This window comes from Pan paniscus, chromosome 1 (genome assembly GCF_029289425.2).
Source record: "Pan paniscus chromosome 1, NHGRI_mPanPan1-v2.0_pri, whole genome shotgun sequence".
NCBI classification, from domain to species: Eukaryota; Metazoa; Chordata; class Mammalia; order Primates; family Hominidae; genus Pan; species Pan paniscus.
In genome coordinates this window covers 117,607,390-117,623,003 of record NC_073249.2, presented here as the reverse complement: position 1 = coordinate 117,623,003, position 15,614 = coordinate 117,607,390, and the positions used below count along the sequence as shown (strand labels likewise).

At 38.9% G+C, this 15,614-nt stretch overlaps 1 protein-coding gene across 1 annotated transcript in view; it reads left to right on the top strand.

The window, feature by feature from the left end:
• LOC129398196 (glutathione S-transferase Mu 2) overlaps nucleotides 1–15,614 on the top strand; it is a 266,011-nt gene that overhangs the window by 13,689 nt on the left and 236,708 nt on the right. The window lies entirely within an intron of this gene.

Genomic DNA, 15,614 nt, shown 5'->3' with positions numbered 1-15,614 from the left:
CAACCTCAAAAATTACGTCTCTACCATAATCTATAATCTGACTGGATAAGGACTATAAATAAATAGCATATGAAAGTCTATAATAAAGCAGGGAGAAAATCATCACTGGCTCCGAATTTGATAAAGACTTCTTGTTGTATGTATGTAAATATCTTCTGAACAAATTATTATACGTTTTCCTATCTCTGGAGAAAATTAATGAATTAGGTTAAACAATTTCTTAAGTTTAATGGAGCTTCTGTTTTCCTTGGCTTATGTATACTAGCACAGGTAACTTGCTGAACTGCAGCTCAGAAGAAAAAATCTATAGAGAGGTTTAGTTCTGAGGTGAATTAATGGACTTTGTTGCTATGTCAGAAGGCGAGAAGCAAGGGAAGGCAGGCGGGTAAGAGAATCGCATAACGCAAAGGACTTCAGTGCTTCAGAACAAAATTGAAGCGTTTAAAAAATTTGATTGAAATAAAGTTCAGTAATATTTTTAATCATGGGAAATCCTTGGATAAATGTATATGGTTTGATAATTTTGGTTTAAATTAGTTATGTTTTTTTCTCTGATTTTATCACAATCTTAGAATTAATGTTAGCATATTTTTCTGGTTTATAAAATATTTTAACTTACCAGAGATTTCTAGATGCCCCCTACTGGATTTATGGCTCAGCTGAATTGAATTATTAAACTAGTATTTTTTAAAACATTTGTTCCTGTAACTTGAGATAGGGCTACAAATAATTATACTGTATAGGTAAAACCACACATGCCCTACCTGGTAAAAAATTCAAATTTCATATGTAACACAATTTTCATGTAAATTTTTATATTTTAGTATAAATTCTCTGCAGTGTGTCAGTTTAAAGTGAATTTTAACATACTAGTTAGCTTTATGAACTTGGCTAATATTTCATTGAGATAATTAGTGAAAAATCTTTGGATAAGTCTCATAAAAATTTTAACATATCCTTGCTGCATATTTTTACACATTATAGAGTGGCTATCAAGTAGGAGAATGAACAGTATGTAAAAGTACCCTTAGTTCTGATTAATGCACATGTTCTTTTATACTACTTTAAGAAATTAAGTCAGTTTGAGTATTTAGAAAAGTGCATGCAATATAATTAATGTGTTTTTGCTTATCAAGGCAAAGAGAGTAATTTTGTCTAAAAGGCAAATTGTAGAGTTTTGCTAGAATATAAAACTGAATTTTAAAATACAAATTTAAGGGCATACAATAATTGTAGAATATCTGAGGGAAGTAAACTTCGTTTGCTATAGCTTATAATAGCTGCAAATAATGAGTTTAAATGAGCAATAAAATGTTTATAATTTTTGGACTAACTTTACTCAATGTTAATTAGTTTGGGCATAAAACATAAAAGAACTTTTGAGTCTTTTAGTCCAATTTGTTAAATGGATGGTCTCAAAAAAGTCATATTAGTATTTGGGTTACCTTTTTGATAAAAAAATCAATCTCCGTATATTAGCCTTTTTTTTTTTTACATATTTAAATGATAAACATTTATCTTTGTGATAAAATAGTTAAGTTTCCATGTGAGTCAGGTTTACCACATGAGTGATGAACCAGCTTTAATTAACAATATAACCATTCTCCTCTGTCTCTGTAGGCTGTTCTAAAAAAAGAAAAAAGTTTACAAAAGCCTTAATTACCTTATGCTATTTGGGGAGAATTAAGCAATGAATGGAGTGTTGCATTTAACAGGTTATAGAAAATTTTTCTGCGTCCAGCATATAATCAACTACTAATTTTCAGACTGGTTTGGCACAATATGGATTTTCTGCCATTGAATAGAAACTAAAAAATTTGAAAGTCAGAAAATTATTTCCCAGGTTCTGAAAGATATCAACAAAGATATTTTTAATTGACTATGTATGATTATTGATTTGAGATTTAATATACCATGTCTATGAGAATTCTTTGTAATACTTCTGCAGTGTAATTTGCTACATAATGAAAATTCATTTTTCATAATAAATAGTTTCCAGAAGTCATGTTGTCTTTCTTGCTGCCAGCAAGTAGCTCTATTTCTTGGCCACATTGAGGAATCAAAATCTAATGTAATTCTTCTAAATAGAATAGAGAACACCTAGAGTCGCTGCTCCTATGACAAATCTTTGGATAACAACTCTCATGTGCGTAAGACATTTTCTGATCTCTTCTGTACTTCAACTTGTAAAGAACTTTGGACATTACAGTCAGAAAGTCTGCTATTCCTACAAAGACAAAAGGGGAAGCCTCTAAATTCCCTGAGTAGTGGGGATAATTAGCTTTCATACTCATCTGCTGACCCCTGATTATCAGAAGACATTTTTATCTCTTTGGCATGCCCCATCACCTGCTGTCTGTCTCCAAAAGACCTGTAGATCAGAGCAGGCATTGTAAGGCAGGGACAGTTCCTGAAATTTCCAATTAATTGATGATGAGAAAGCTCAGAAACACAAACTCTGGGGAGTGGCTGCCTGGTACTGCTAATACTCCTGCTGGAAACAGGGGCACCTGGGCTACAAACAAACTTAAGACTTTGGAAGAAGGTGCATTAACTTAATTCTGCCTTTCACATGTGAGCTCCCAATTTCCCTTGTGGCTATGAGCCACAAGGGCCCAAATTCAATGGGAGGGTGGTTCAGGTCTACCATGACAAGCTAGGATGGAGGAGACAGAGGTCAGTTATTGGGAGCCCAGATTCTTGCCCTTTAGACACATGTGCTGTAGCAGAGAGGAACCCACTACAGCTGGGATCCTGGACTGACACAGGGAGTGGGTAGTCCCTCCAGGGTCACCTGATTGATAGCAGGCCCTTCACATCTGCAGCCCCCACCTGTGACACTGTTTTTGATACCATATTCCCCAAATTTAACCCTCAAATCCAAAATAGTAAAACTACTGAGATGTTATTTATGAATACAGTATCTCTGGGTTTCTCAGATGGCTGCTGGGAAACTCCAGAGATCCTCCTCCTAGCTCTTAACATGAAGATATATTAGAAATAAAGGTAATGTTTTGCATTCTCCAGATATTTATTTTGCTCAAAACTATGCTCAATATAGTGGAAGCTGCTGTGTTTTTCAAGGCCATATTCTGAGAAAATAGCAATAAAATCATCTTAAATTAATTAAATGCAATAATTATGTGTGATTACTGTGGCTATGTTACAATAATTGTGCACTTCTCAGGTTGGATTGAGGCATATTTATGTTCATGTACAAAGACTGGTGCAATAAATGTCAACCAACTGATTAAAAAAAGTAAACTTATCAGTTGGTGACAAATAATAATATCTACTTTGTGGGGAAAATTAAAGGCCCTGGAGAGGTATCGGGATGCACTAATTGTTCTTCATGTGTTCTGTCTTTTATGGTAATCACTGATTAAAATTTCATTAGATGAGTATGTATTACACCTCAACAGAGAATGCCACTGTCCCCCATTGTGATGTTGTTTGCTATGGCAAAAAATTAACCAAACTTTACAGTTTTATTATTAGCAACATCTCCTCCCCCTATCCCCGCTGCTTTTTTTTTTTTTTTTAGATGGAATCTCGCTCTGTTGCCCAGGCTGGAGTGCAGTGGTATGACCTCAGCTCACTGCAAACTCTACCTCTCGGGTTCAAGCTGTCCTCCTACCTCAGCCTCCCGAGTAGCTATATTCAGGTGCCCGCCACCACGCATGGCTAATTTTTCTATTTTCAGTAGACACAGGGTTTCACCATGTTGGCCAGGCTGGTCTCAAACTCCGGACCTCAAGTGATCTGCCTGCCTCAGCCTCCTAAAGTGTTGGGATTACAGACATGAGCCACTGTGCCCAGCCCTCCTTTCCCTTTAAGCATACCTAAAAGCCTCTCTACAAAGCGCCAATCAGAATTTGAGTCATCTGGAAGAAATATCAAAAGAGCTCCAGTAATAACGGTAGCAGACACTGTTGATACTATTGATACCACAGGAAATTGACTCATGGATATAGGCCTCCAAGAATAGGCTGACCTTGTCCCCACAGACAATATTCCAACTATACGAAGTAAATGAGTCAGGATTTCCAAGACACTCACGATGTAGAAGCGGATGAATTCATGAAAGTAGACTGCTTAACTCAAGACCAGCACGACAAGAGGTTGTTATTTAGGATTAAAGGGCCTCAGTAAGGCAATTTAATTGAGGTTAGTTTAATTTTCTACTTTAATGAACATGAGAGAAACCCATTTTCTTTCTTCTTAATCTACCTTTAATCTCCAATTAAATTTACAAATTATTAAATTTGTAAAAACTAAATAAAACACTCTGAATTCTTAGTGTTGAGGAAAAAAATACCTTGCAGAAATTCTTAATATAAAAACAAAGCTAATAAGTTGCCAAGAAAAACATACAAATAATTATTTTGTAACGAATTGTGACATACAATATTTGGTTTTGTCTATTAACATACCCTTAATTAGCAATATTGGTTAAATCTTGCACAAAGTTTCTTTAATAAAAACATTTACCTTTTGTGACTATGTAGTTATTTGTATTGGTTCAATAAGAATTTGTCCTCCTTCTACCTGAATATATTACTAATTAGAATTTTTTTTTTTTTTTTTTTTTGAGATGGAGTCTTGCTCTGTTGCCCAGGCTGGAGTGCAATGGCGTGATCTCAACTCACTGCAACCTCTCAATCTTGGGCTCAAGCACTTCTCCCACCTCAGCCTCCCAGGTAGCTGGGATTACAGGCACCCACCATCATGCTAGGCTAATATTTGTATTTTTATAGAGACGGGGTTTCACCATGTTGGCCAGGCTGGTCTTAAACTCCTGACCTCAGGTGATCTGCCAGCCTCAGCCTTTCAAAATGCTGGGATTACAGGCATGAGCCACCTTGCCCAGCCAGGAAGAATCAATTTTTTAATAAAAAATTTATAGCTGTGCTACAAATTCAATTTAATTAGACAAGACAAATCCAGTAATAAGAATAATTTCTATGTTTTTCACACAGAAGCGATGCCTATAACATCCTTCTAGGAAACCAATCTGGTGCTTGCTCTATGGACTATGCAATCTCAGGCTTGGAGGTAAGAAAGAATGTCCTTTCTTGGCAGAGCAGGGACACCGAGACATTGGATATCTTTTATTAAAAAGGATACATTTGCATTATAAATACTGCAGATGAAATCAGGTAGAGGTGAACGGACTGGTTTGGTCTGCTCTAAACTGAGCTGTTAAACATGTAAAAGTAAATTTAAACCACAAGGGCTTTATAAATCTATAGATAGACGTAAACTTGTGAGCCTTAGTTTATTGTTTCATCAAAAAAATACTAGGAGGTCATTAAATATTAATCAACACTTCTTAGATCTGTGCAAATAAAATGGATCAAATTAAAATGTAAAATCAATAGTACTGATTAGGAACATTGTTCAGCAAATGTAGGTAGACAAACATGTCCTGTAGAGAAGGAAACATGACCGCAAGATGAAGTGTAAAAACCAAAGTGACATCTGGGCCTGACACCATTGTCAGCCCGTTCATCATGTCGCACTGCTGAAGAAACAGAGAAAAAAAACCTCTGCACTCTGACATAAAGAAACAATAAAAGGGTCTCTCTGTCTACCTGCAGTCCTCCAAATGAATAAAACCTTGAGCATTTCCTGAGAGTTGCTAACTCCTTAATGAAAATCACTTTATCCTTGACTTTACAATGCTGTTTATTGTCTGAAGATATGTCATGAACTTTCTGAATACAATAACCATGATAAAATTGCTGTTTTCTGCCATGAAGAGATTAATATAAACCCTATAGTCTTCATAATATTGTTTGTTTTAAAAAGTTCTATTTTTTAAATTTTTTGGGCAGTTCTTTTGAAGACTGACTTCCTCACATTTCTTTGCAAGTAAATGCCTCCTTCTGCTTATTTTTCCAACATGCTTTTGTTTCTGAGCCTTTCTTTCATGCTCTTTTTTTTTTTCAAATGTTTCCTTGTTCTGTTTTTATTTAACTCCAAATAGCTAATAACATAAAAACATTTTTAAAAAATCTCCAATACCCAACTATTACTTTTGGTTGACAACATTTGATTATTTAGTTCTTGCTTGTTTCCCACATGTAGTACAGAATCTATCATAATATCTTTAAAAGTTTGCAGCAGGCTTAAAACCTGAATATTTAGATCCTAATCAAAAACCATGATGTAGTTATTAGTTTTGATTTTAAATACCTTGCTCCCACAGAACTTATTAAAACGAATAACCATAAATAGGCTAGCTATTAATTAGATCTCAATGAAATGCCCACATACAGCACATACATATAGGTAGTATATATGCTTTTATCCTTTACTACTCAAAGTATGATGTACAGTGGAGTTATATCATAAACACATTTAACTTACATTAACTCAACAAATGAGGTCAGTGAAAAGGAAGCCGTAAGGAAAATAACATGAAATCCTGTGGTGATCCCACCTACGATGAATGCACACCCTTGAGTAAACCCAGGTGGGTGCTGTCCATCCGCTGGGTGGGCGCTTCACTCCTTGTCAGTTCACATCTGCCACTAGCGGGGCAAGCATCTTGCAGGGCTGATTCTAGTGTTAAAAGTTATGTGCCTTTTTTTTTTTTTTTTTTTTTTTTTAACAAAATGGCCCCTAAACAAACACCAACAACTTCACTTGGTCTTCAAACAAAGAAACAGTCTTTTTTTCCAACATAGGAGGAAAAGCTACTTGTTGTGGATGTACAGGTTTCCAACATGGCACCCTTCTAAAGGGCTTTCAAGGATCATCCTAATAGCCCATTTTACCTATGTACTGACCTTGGAAGCTAACCCCTGAGTATGATGCAACTCCACTCTAATGTAAATTAAAATGCCATGATCTTAAAAATGCCATAATATTGTCAGTATAATTTAATTTCCAGTTTAGTTCCATCTTCACATTTAGCGGTGTGTGTCTGTGGCCGTCTCCTGGTGCCAGCATTTCAGAATGTACTGTCACTGGCTGAGAAAATCTCATGATGAGAAGAGTAGTGTGTCATAAGATCTGAACAAAAAAGCTACCAAAGTTGATCAGTCTCAGTATGATTCAGGATATGATTTTCAATTAGCAAATGGTGCGACTGAAGCAGAGAGTGGCTTTGTTTTGCTACACCCAGTGCTCCCAGGAATCTCCTGTGGCCTCCTTTTCATGGGTTTCTACGCTGGCAGCTACACTCTACTTCTTAAACACTTGGCCTTAGCCTGACCACCGCCCTGGTTCAGTTTCTATTTTTAAGAGCACCATTCTAATGGAAATGTCCCTGCCCTGAATTAAGCTGGGACTGTGCACTTTACCACTAGCTAGAGCTGTTATATATCATAGCGTTTAGGTTAAATTGGTAGGTATTGATTTCCTTGACTGTGACTTCGAAACTTGCTTCTGCTTCTTTTAGCCATGTAGGATTTCTACCTGGGCTGTAGATGAGGGTAAAATATCCCATGGAGGACTCCTTCAATAACCACATTTGGAAAATCGCTGGCTGCAGGCAAGACATATGGATCCCTGAGGAACAGCAGCACAGGCTGGTGGGACAGTTTGCTTGACTCTTCAGACTCTGTTTCATCAAAAGATCCACAACTTTCTGCCTTTGGTAGAGAGGGCAAGTGTCGCACATTTAGGAAATCAAGAAACAGTTTGGGAAGTTCTTCATTTTCTAAAATGACAGCCTGTAAGTATGTTTCCAAGCCTTGTCGTCGCTGTTCCAAGACTTTGGGGACCCAGTTCCTAACATGTTTAGAAGGGATTTCTGGAGTTTTTATACATTTCTTAAGCTTTTTGTGCAAAGCATGAAATTCGCTGTATCTCTTTTCAACAAAATGTTTTCTTCCATTCATTAGCACTTCTATCTTAAACACCTCCTTCCCGGACAGGGTGGCTGCCGGGCGGAGACGCTCCTCACTTCCCAGACGGGGTGGCTGCCGGGCGGAGGGGCTCCTCACTTCTCAGACGGGGCGGTTGCCGGGCGGAGGGTCTTCTCACTTCTCAGACGGGGTGGCGGGGCAGAGGCGCTCCCCACATCTCAGATGATGGGCGGCCGGGCAGAGACGCTCCTCACTTCCTAGATGGGATGGCGGCCAGGAAGAGGCGCTCCTCACTTCCTAGATGGGATGGCGGCTGGGCAGAGACGCTCCTCACTTTCCAGATGGGGCAGCCAGGTAGAGGGGCTCCTCACGTCCCAGATGATGGGCGGCCAGGCAGAGACGCTCCTCACTTCCCAGACGGGGTGGCGGCCGGGCAGAGGCTGCACTCTTGGCACTTTGGGAGGCCAAGGCAGGCGGCTGGGAGGTGGAGGTTGTAGCGAGCCGAGATCACACCACTGCACTCCAGCCTGGGCACCATTGAGCACTGAGTGAACCAGACTCCGTCTGCAATCCTGGCACCTCGGGAGGCCGAGGCTGGCGGATCACTCGCAGTTAGGAGCTGGAGACCAGCCCAGCCAACACAGCTAATCCCCGTCTCCACCCTTCTTTCATGCTCTATACACACAAATCAGCAGGAGATAGTACCTGCAGCTGTATTTGGAGTTTACTGCCTCAATGTTCGCTTTCAATGAAAGAGCGTATTTCTTAACAGAAGACCAGAAATTCATGCTGAACCAATAAATTGTCCTCTATAGTTTTCATCTGCAAGGAGGATTTAAATATTTCTAGCTCAGTAGTTCAGCCCTGAAGATTATTTCACCCCCACTGCTAATCCCGACCTAATCTGTTTTTGTGTTGTTAATGCTCCTATATACTAGCCAGGTCAGTAATTCTGTAACAGGCTTAATTTCTTAATATTTTAGGCCATGTGTTAATTTTACTATTTCTTAGCCATTTTTCCTCAATAGTTTTAAATTGCATCCCTGCTTACTCTCCCTTTTACTGGACGGGCTTCCTCTGTTTACTAATACAATTCCCCAAATTGATTCATCCACTTGTTGAAATACCTAATTTTAGGCCCTGCACTGACAGCTTGCCTAGGCTTATACTTGTTGTGTTTGGTGTTGCAGTCTTCAGATTCTAAAAACACCATCTAGACCTTACATTACCTCCAGCCAGGGCTATTCCCCCAGGGCCTGCCTTAAGAAGCAGATTTCTTTTCAAGTTTCATCTTCTTCCCATTTATTTCATTTCATGACAGTTAGAGAAGCTGTATACTAACGTGACAAATGGTAAGTTAGCAGAGAAAAACGTTATTTCAGGATAAGTTCAGGGGAAGCTTTTTGGAGGAAAGTCAGCTCACATTAGTCCTGATGATGGATAGTGTATAGAGACTACAGATGATGGAACGATGAGGTGGAAACTCGAGTGGCTACATACGGACATTCCACACTGAAGCAGTGTGAGCAAAACCACCAAGACAGGAAATGAGATGGAATTGATAAGGCAATGCAAATAATTCAGGTTATTTAGATCATCAGTGTTGGGGGAAGCTGGGTTTATGGGAATCAATGGTTAATCAGAATGTGAGCATCATTGGTTTGGTAATTCATGGAAGAGGTTATCATTCAACAGGGGGAGTGGCTTCTCGATTATAAACATGTCTGAAGGTCACTGAACATCAAGGCTATCCTTCAGTTAAAATCTTATTAAAATTATACTGACCTCTGATGACCTTCAGAGAGCTCCAGCTAGATGGATTGATGATAAGAGAAATTCGAGAAGGCAATGGGGCAAATCTTTGTGCAAATCTCTGTTATGTCATATATCTAAGGCTTCTGCTGGATCCAGTGATTTGTTTGTTCTGACTGTAGTACAAATCTATTGGAACAATAAATCTAGTTATAATAAATGACAGAGGGCATTGAAGCAGATGCAAGAAGCAAAATATACAGGTGTAAAGACAAACTATATTAGGCCTCCCATCAAGCTTCTCTAATATTTTCACAGCACAGCCCTGCCTGACTTCTCTCTATCTGGGTAGGCCCCTTCTGTTTGCTAAACCAGTTCTCTGATGTTGACTACCTGATTCTCTAGTCCTCAAGTTGACTCATCCTGTTTATTGAGAGTGACATTTTTAGACTACTAATAATATTTATATGTAAGAAAGAAACTGGGTTTTTATATAAATATATAATCTTTTCAAATAAAAGATTATAATCAAGGAACTGTAAATAATAGAAAAATTACATAACATCTCCCTATTTGAGGATTGGTTAAATGCAATAATATAGAAGTCTGAAAAAATAATGACTGTATTACAAAAGAATATAAAAATAATTGAAGACTAGGAATTATGTCTACCAACTAATTCAGTCATTTGGCTGTTTATTCTCATTTGAACAGTAGTGGATTAAAAAAAAAACAAAAAGACTTTCGACTTCCATCACAGGGAGAAAAGGATCAAGTACACATTAGAGAAAGCTGATGGTAATGATTTCTAGTTTCAGTTTCTATTTTCTGTCAATTAACCATCATTTTGGTAAACAGCCTTTTTAAATGTCTTTTCTTTTAATTTTTAAAGTTTTACTTTAAAGACAGGGTCTCACTATGTTGCGAAGGCATTGGCCTCAAACTCATGGACTCAAGTGATCTTCCTGCCATAGCCTCCCTAGGTGCACATCACCATACCCAGCTATTAATGTCTTTATAAAAGCATTTTTAACCCTACTGGTCTAGCTATTGCATCAAATAAATAGCTAATTCCATTGAGGAAGGATTAGGGACTCACGAGTGAAAATAAATGTTTTATTTGGATAATGGCTACAAAATCTCAACAGTCAAAATAAATAAGAGATTAAAGCCATGATGATGACTTAAAAGATAAAGTTAGGTAGAAATGTGAACTAAGGGAAATGACTCAACACATTCAGCAACACAAAACTGTGGCCTAAATTCACTCTGACAGTTGTTATGCTATCTCCTGCTGCCCGAGTAAAGTAAGTTATGAACAAGACACATGAAGGGGATCAGGCAGACATATGGTCAAATGCTTTCTGTGCAATATGTCTGTCTCCATATTATCTTCTCTGTCTCATTGCACTTTGGACATTTTTATTCTTCCTGCAGATCTATTTTTATGAAGCAATGTGATTTAAATGAAAAGAGCACTGAATTCTCAGCCAGATATTTGAGTTCTAGTTGAAGATTTATCACCTAGTGGTTATGAGATTTGGGGCAAATTGCTTAATCTCTCTCTTTCTTTACCACTTCGTTTGTAAGTTTTCTTGCCTCCCTACAGGACTGTATTGGGGATCAATCAATGTTGAGTTGAAGGCAACATGGTTTAAGTTGGCTTAATGGAGAAGTGGTAAATCACTTAAACGGGTAGAAACAACAGTGTAGAGGATGTTGGGCTGTATGAGGAAGTGTGGAAAAAAAGCATGCCATGAAAATATCACAATCTCACTTTTCTTCATTTATTTGCACACTCTGAACACCTGCATGTGATAAGGACTGTGCAAGGTTCTCAGGATACCCAGGTAAAAATCACCACTTCTGCCAGTCTTGACTTTGCAAGCTTGAGGAGCAGACCTGGAGAAATTTGGCTATTACCACACCAAAGTTGTTCCTCACATTCCCTTTGACATATGGTCTCAGGAAAAAATGAGAAGAGTAAAAAAAAAAAAAGTCCTTCATTTTTGAAAGGAAAAGTCATAATTAATTTCTAGAAGGAGAAAGAAAAAAAGAGATAACAGTGTGTGAAAAGGCTTAGAAAATGCTAGAGCACTACAGAAAGATAACGTGAGATTATGTCTAAGAGTAGCTTGGTTATTTTGCTTTTGTTGACAAAGTATACCTCCTTCATTTTCATAGTTGTCATAATTCTTTCCATGATTTTCTTAGTGGGTTTGTTTAGGAGAAACTATATTCTTTCTTTATACATCTAACTCTCCTTAACTCCAAAAGATGCTTCTTAGGATAACATTTTAAAAGGATATACATTACGCACATTTTTAATGCTTCTATACAGGACTGAAGGCCAATATTACCATGATAATAAGGCATGTAACAAAAATTTGTTCTGCAGAGAGTGAGAAAGCATGAGGGAAAACACAGTGCAGGATTCTATGCTGTTGCCCAAGAACCCAGACAGGCAAGTGAAATAATAGAGCAGACATTTCCTGAGGCTGTGGTCGATATGATTAGGAGATAGTGGGTAAAAATGGCCTTTAAACTATATACACATGAGAAGATAGATGTGAAAGCCCATTGCAAAGGCAATACCATTATGCAAATATAAAATATCACTATTAAAATGTATGATGAATTGACCATGAAAACGGTTCCAGTGCTGGGCCAGAAATCAGGAAACATGGGCTTTTGGTTTCTCACCATTAAAATGAAGAAGTTGGATTTATACCCAAGGGTACCTTGTGGGCTGTATGGCTTCTAAGTAACTGGTCATAACAAAAGGGACACAATCAGGTCAGTTTCAAACCAAGAATAAAATGGGAAATTAAAGAACTGAATTGGCTACTTTCTGCTCAAATGATTTTTAAAAATAAAGTTTAAAAAAAGCCCCAAGGACTATGCAGTGCAGTGAGCAGAGGCTCCCGATATTAAAAAGAAAACAAGGAAAATGGATTCCTGGTGATAGAAGTGGTGTGGGGGAAGACAAATAGTGTGGCTGCAAATGGAACAATATGCAAAAGAAAAGTAGCTAAATATAGCTCTTTTTTGGGAAAGAGATTTTGTCTAAGTCCATCAGTGGAAAGGCAACTTAATTGTTGTATAAGTCTGTTCAGGTTGCCATAACAAGATACCATACACCAAGTGGCTTAAACTATAGAAATGTATTTCTCACACTTCTGGAAGTTGGGAAGTCCAAGATAAAGGTGGTAGCAAAGCGGATTTCTTTCTAAGGTCTCTTCCTATGGCCTGTAAGTGGCTGTAGATTCACTGTGTGCCCATGTGACCATTTCTTCGTGCACTAGGGGGAAGGCGGACAAGCAAGCTTTCTAGTGTCTCTCTTCTTGTAATGGCATTAATCTCAGCATGAGGACACCATTCTCATAACCTCTTTTAATCCTGATTACCTCTCAAAGGCCCCAGCTGCATAAATCATCACAGTGGGTGTTAGGGCTTCAACATTTAAGTGCGGGAGTTGGTGTTCACATTTCAGTCAATTGAGGTGGCAATTGAAATGAGAAAGGAAAACCATAGTTACTAGAGAGAACTGTTGTCTTGGGGAGGATCACTGGACAGGACTATGGTCCTGTCCAAGTTGTTATGACAACCTGAACAGACTTATACAACGATCCAGTCCTAGAGGCAATACAACTTCTCTGCTGATTCCAGATTCTGAGCGCCTCTCAGTCCTTGGTTGGGTTGTTTTGATCCTGTCCATATTATATTTATAAATATTCTCTTCATAAAACTCTCTTTAGGCCGGGCGCGGTGGCTCACGCCTGTAATCCCAGCACTTTGGGAGGTCAAGAGATCGAGACCATCCTGGCCAACGTGGTGAAACCCGCTCTCTACTAAAAATACAAAAAATTAGCCGGGTGTGGTAGCGGGCGCCTGTAGTCCCAGCTACTCGGGAGGCTGAGGCAGGAGAATGGCGTGAACCCGCGAGGCGGAGCTTGCAGTGAGCCGAGATGGCACCACTGCACTCCAGCCTGGGCGGCAGAGCGAGACTCCATCTCAAAAAAAACAAAAACAAAAAAACCACAACTCTCTTTAAATCACACATCCGAGTGTGCCCCTTGTTTCCCACCAGAGCCAAGACTGAATTGAGATGATTTCTTAAGGTCAGGTTGATGTCCTAATCCAGTTGTGCTGCTATAACAAAATACCACAGAGTGAGTAACTTATAAACAACAAAAATTTATTGCTCACAGTTATGGAGGATGGTCAGTCCAAGATCAAGTTGCCAGCAGGTTCAGTGTCTAGTGAAGGCCCATTCCTCTGTCATCCAGGCTGAAGTGCAGTGTTGTAAGCTTGGGTCACTGCAACCTTCACCTCCCAGGCTCAAGTAATCCTCCCACCTCAGCCTCCTGAGTAGCTGGGACCACAGGTGCTCACCACCATGCCTGGCTAATTTTTTTTTTTTTTTTGTAGAGATGGGGTTTCACCATGTTTCCCAGGCTGGTCTCAAACTCCTGGACTCAGGCAATCTGCCAGCCTCCTGAGGGAGTGCTGGGATTACAGGCATGAGCCACTGTGCCCACCCCCAAAATTCTACTCATATATATGCATAATTACATAGTTACCAGCCGTTATTTTCTGATACTTTGATTGGCAATTGGTGGAAAGAGTTTATCTAAAGACCTGGAATCCATAGACAGGAGTCTCTGTGTTAAGGGGTTGTTCTTATTATGCAGATGAAGCCTCCAGTTAGCAGACTTCAGAGAGAATTGATTGTAAATGTTTCTTATCAGACTTAAAAAGGTGCCTAGATTAGGGAAAAGGCCTGGAAAGGGATTCCCTATAGCATGTAGACTTTCCCCACAAGAGACAACTTTGTAGGGACATTTCAAAATATGATAAAAAATGTATTTTAGGGTAAAATATTTTTATTTCTTTCAGGGCCTGCTATCTGTCATGTAATGCTACACTAGAGTCAGCCTGGAGTTTGGTGTCTTATTGCTACAAAAAGTCTTAAGATCGCTGTTGTAATGTCAGTTGGGCCTGGTCGGATGTGCTGGTCAGTTGTGCCTGAATTCCAAAGGAAGGAGGGTATAATGAGGCATATCTGACCCCTACTTCCCATCATGGTCTGAACCAGTTTTTCAGGTTAACTTTGGAATGACCCTGGCTGAGAGGAGGGGTGCATTCAAATAGTTGAGGGGCTTGGAATTTTATTTGTGGTTTACACTATAGAAAGTATTTTTCCAGTATTACCTGGACAATGGTTCTCCCTGTCAGTATCCAGGGAATGGCACCTGGATCAAGCATTTAGTGTTCAGTTGCTACACTCTCACCTAATCCCTCATTTTCAATATTTTGCCATGTTTTCCAGTGACCCAACTGGCCACCATGTCACAGACTTTATGGTCTCCAAGGGAGACCCCTCCATTTCATGTTTTGTGATTTGAGCAACAGACTGGAATCTACTTGAAATTTGCAAATGGTCTTTGACTTGGGCTTTCCAATTTTGCTCTACTTCACAGTGTTTTCTGGTTTATATACAAGGGAGATGATCCAGTCATTTGTTAAGCGCCTCAAATAAGACATGCCGTAGATGTTTTTTTGTTTGTTTGTTTGTTTTGTCAAATTGGGATTATTTTTGTGTCTTTGGAGAATATAAAATACTAATATGAGGTAAGCACTAAGGTTCTGAGATGGCTGTGGAAGAGATGACAAACTCCATCACCATGCCTGAGAGTGTCCAATCGTCTCTGCGGGGGCCACATATTTTTGTATTACACTGTATTTGAAATAACAACAACAAAAAACCCTTCAAGATTCATAAAATTGGACAACTGTCTTTGTAACACTTCTAGTGGTAAAACCAGTAAGGATGGCTAGTTTGCAACCCATCTGAGCAGCCTCTCTGGTTTCATAGATATGTTTTCTCTCTGACATTGAACGGCTTTCAACTTTAAGTGGAATGCCACATCACAAAGATAAACAGGTTTGAAAGGAACCGGTTTTCCTTGTAATCCTAAACGTTCAAGTCTGCGCATTAAAAGACATTATCTGAAGAAGGGTGCACAAGCTTCCTGTTGGCCG